This window comes from Canis aureus, chromosome 2, assembly GCF_053574225.1.
Source record: "Canis aureus isolate CA01 chromosome 2, VMU_Caureus_v.1.0, whole genome shotgun sequence".
NCBI lineage: Eukaryota > Metazoa > Chordata > Mammalia > Carnivora > Canidae > Canis > Canis aureus.
Genome location: NC_135612.1, coordinates 24157881 through 24160562, shown reverse-complemented (window position 1 = coordinate 24160562; position 2682 = coordinate 24157881).

Genomic DNA, 2682 nt, shown 5'->3' with positions numbered 1-2682 from the left:
CATTACTCTAGGGAGGTGTCCCAGTCGCCCAAAGATGGGTCCGTGGTGACTTGGCCAGAGCTCAGTGGCTTTGGCTCATGGTTAAGGGAGCAGATTCTGATAGTAGAAAGGAGTAGCAAGTGGCCCAGTGAAGACAAAGCCACTGCCATGGCTGCCTGCAGCGATGTCCTCAACAGGCCAGGCTGATTCTACATATCCCACCAGGTGCCCAATAAAATGGACATGTGGGCATCCCTTGTCCCATGAACTCACATCCTGCTACAGTCTCTGAAGCTTAGGCTCAACCCCAGCTGAAAGACTAGAAGTGGGAAATTGTTGACTTTGCAAAGAAATTAGTAAATCCATAGAATACTTTGGAAATCTCTGAAGTAACTCAGTTTTATTGGAAATACCTAAATTCCTTTTTTTTTTTTTTTTTTTTTTTTTGTGAGGAAACCTTAGGTAAAATATAAAGAATACCATTTTTGTACACCCAAGATTGTGGTCTGTGAATAGTATGTCTGTCAGAGTGACAAGAGCAAAAATTACATAAAAAAACTGGAACTTACTGAGCACCTATTTTATATACATTTTTTTCTTTTTCTTTCTTTCTTTCTTTTTTTTTTTCCAGAGGAGAAATTCCACAGAAGAGAAACAAACAAACAAACAAAAATATTGGTAAGCTGCCCAGAGAAGATTTGGGATTTGAACTCAGGGCTGTCTGATTTCCAAACTTGAGACTTATTTCTAGAAGTGATCGAACCCTAGGTTCATTACCTACCTCATGGTAGTAATCATTTGCAAACATGGATGCCATGGGTATATGGCAAATACCACTAAATGAAGGTAAATCCACTAAATGGAAGGTAAATCCACTAAATGGAAGAGGTTGGCACTTGTCTACAGATGCCGCAGTATCGTGGAGGATATCTGATGTACTCCCTAGGGACAGATTGAGAGATCTAAGTTTGCTAATAGAATTTACAATTTAAAATACCAAACTTAGAATATGCTAATAATATTAAAGTTTATATATTTCTACATTTTAAATAATGTCAATGTTTGAGCTTGTGAATAACGAACTCTTTCTTTGGAAATAAAATAGGTAGCAGAGGTAAGAATATGACTCTCAGATGGATTACTATTTTTATTAAAATTTAACTCATAATACTGAAAGCACTTCATTCGAATAAATCTATTCTAATAAATATTCTCTAAAGTAAATTTCAGCTGAGCCACAGTTATTGTTTCAGGGCTTGATTTTGTGATGGGGCCAATTACATTTTTATTTAGGCAGGGTTACATAAATTCTGAAAACACCAAAGGATATGCCAACAGAAAGAAATATGACTTGTATAGGGAAACCATTGCTTTTACTTCTGTGTGATTGTAAGGAGTGAAATTACTTAAGCCAGATGCTAACGTAAGAGACATGTGTTTTTAATATTTTAAGAATCCTTTTAGAATATAAATCAAATGACTCTCATCCCCCATTAATTTATGGGAGTGTTCTAATGAAAGTTTCAGTGGAATCACTTATTAATTCAAGTTTGCAGAAACACTCTGCCTTTCAATCCATGTCCTTTTTAGTGATATGCAATATAAACCATAAATTACAACACAAATGTATGAATTTTCAGTTTTATTTGAATTACTGAATAAATTTTTATTAAAGTTTTCCAATACACACGCTTTGAAGGAAAAAGTAGCTCAAATATTTTGCAGATAGTATGAAAAGGCAAACCTTGGCAAGTTCAATGTCATACCAGCTACCAACATTTTCTTCAGGAAGAGTCAGAAACAAGGTCCTACGCAGTTATGCAAAAGTGTTAATATAGTAAAAGAGCTTTTTCATTTGGTGGGGGGCGGTTTGCATCAGCTCCTTATTTTGCCTTTGCTGCCTAGAATTACACCATCATTAACAGCAAGCCCTCTGATTTCAGGTAGAATGTGACATGGTTGTGGGGGTCCCCAAGACTAACCCACCCCAAGTAGCCATTTAACTGAAACCTACTGAATGAATTACAATGACTGTAGAATTTTTGTTTTCCTTTTTCTGTTCAATATATGACTTTCCTGATACATCCTTTCTGTAACTATTGTAGCCATTTTTAAAAACAAGAATAAGGGGTGGAAGAAGAAGACCTCCATACTCATGTTAGGTGCCATTGATGAGCCATAGCAGGATCAGCAGAGGGAAGATGGAAGCAAAAGCTGGAATTGTTACTTTTATGTTCAGAGTTTTACAATGGTAGGAAATTCTCAGACTCTTTAAATGTATTGCAAAACTGTAAAATATTGATAATGTCCCATACTGGAAGGCTGCCTTTCATAGAAACAGTAGACAGACATTGAAACAAATCAAGTCTTTGTCCCCAGCACATAAGATGCTAATTATAATAAGCAAAAAAAGGCCTCTTCGGAAATATGATATCCACAAAGGCACTTCCTGTCCTCAGATCTTCCTCAAGATTTTAGCTTGCCAAGTGCAAAGGAGGCTGGATTTCAACCTGAACTCATACTCCTGGGCCTGGCATCTTTCTGCATGGCACAATTTGCTTAACAATGCATAGATGCCCTGGACATAAATTTTATCTTTGATATTTCCACGGGTCCTTTTGTTTTACTTTCAGTAGATGCTAAAGAAATCTCTTAGATGGAAGAGGGCCTTCAGCACAGGTTTCAAATCATTATTTTCTGTGA